This window comes from Microtus oregoni, unplaced genomic scaffold (assembly GCF_018167655.1).
Source record: "Microtus oregoni isolate MIOR12 unplaced genomic scaffold, Mior012 000019F_ref0000042, whole genome shotgun sequence".
Classification (NCBI taxonomy): Eukaryota; Metazoa; Chordata; class Mammalia; order Rodentia; family Cricetidae; genus Microtus; species Microtus oregoni.
Genome location: NW_024543078.1, coordinates 1,400,228 through 1,401,794, shown reverse-complemented (window position 1 = coordinate 1,401,794; position 1,567 = coordinate 1,400,228).

The following is a 1,567-nucleotide window of genomic DNA, read 5'->3' as shown; positions in this document are numbered from 1 at the left end:
CGCACTGGCGCCGGGCACGAGTGGCTGCTGCGTGTGCCCTGAGCAGGAGGCGGGGAGGGGGGGTGATGTCGACAGCGCGCACGGGCGGCCCGCAGGACTTGGCCTGGATGGTGGGGTGATTTCTCCCGGGTGTATTTGGAGTTTCTGTGAATGTACACATGTGGTCTTAAGCTTCCACGCATGCATAGCTGCCCGCGTGTCCCCTGTGGCCCTTATCTCTCCCTGGGGCACCCGGACGTGGGTGTTGTGAAGACACAAGCATCAGAACCTAGCTAGGCCAACTCCCGCCCAGGCTCCTGTTTCTGAAAGGAAAAGTTCTGGTGGCTCTGAGCGAGGCTGGTATCTTACAGCTGGCCTTAGCTCCCACAGCGGGGTCTTCCCGACCTGCCCCTGTCGCCCATCCCATTGTTCCTCCAGCCACCCGCCTGGAGGGGATTTCTCCCTCGTTTTAAAGCTCTGCAGAGAAAGCAGCCCCCGTGCCTTCCTTAAATATCCAGTAACCTCACACAACCAGGAAATCAAGCCTGATAGCTCACCTCACCGGGCCTGCAGTGGTTCCAGCTCGGCTCATTTTATTCTGCTTTCAAAAGGAGAAATTTAAGGGCTGAAGGCCCAGTGCAGAACAGCCTTTTCTGCTGAATAAACATTTTGTGAAACAAGAGTATGGGATTTGAACTCAAGACCTGTTTGTGGCAAAACCTCTTCCATCCAATCGCGAACTCTTACCGGTACCAGTTCTGTTCTTTGTTCTCCCCGAAATGAACACCTGCTTCGGTACTGGAGAAACTCCCATGCAATCAACAAGTAGAAACAGGTTCACTGACTGCCACTAACAGGTGTTTTGGTTTTTTTGGGTTTGTTGTTGTTTTGTTTTGTTTTGTTTTTTAATTTCTAACAGGCCACTAATCCAGGGTTCCAGAATGTGAGTTTGAGTTTGGAAGGAGAGGCAACTGGGAGAAGACTCTTTTCCCAGGGGAAGGAGGAGAAAGGAAGGGAGGGGAGTGCTCGGTTCCCATTGTGAAGGAATTGTCTACTCAGGTCAGGGCAAGGCACCAGAGAAACAGGCACCAGGAAGTGCAAAGGCAGAAAGCTAGAGCAGAGTTGGGGATAGAGCCTAGGGTGACAAGAGTCTCAGGACCTCACTGTCAGTCCTCTTCCCACACTCCAGAGGAGCTGTCACAGCCAAGAGACCTCTGTCTCTGAGAGCCTATCACGCTTACACAAGTGAGCAGTCTCCTTTACCAACTAAAGAAGGGATTGCCTGGAAACTACACAAGAATTAATTGTGAACTGGGATTAGAGTTAAAAAAAAAAAACTCTAACTCAAAAATTACATTAAAACTAAGGAGTTTCTGGATGTAGACAGGCAGTTCAGCCAGAGGAGTTAACCGGGGGAGGAAGGTTCCAGAGCATGCTTTCAGCATTTCTAGTCAACACCGTGGCATGCCCAGCTCTCCTAGGCCCCTAATTCCTGACCTGCCTAAGAAAAAGGTCATTTATAAAATCAGACTACTTTAAGCCGGGTGGTGGTGGCGCATGCCTTTAATCCCAGCACTTGGGAGGCAGA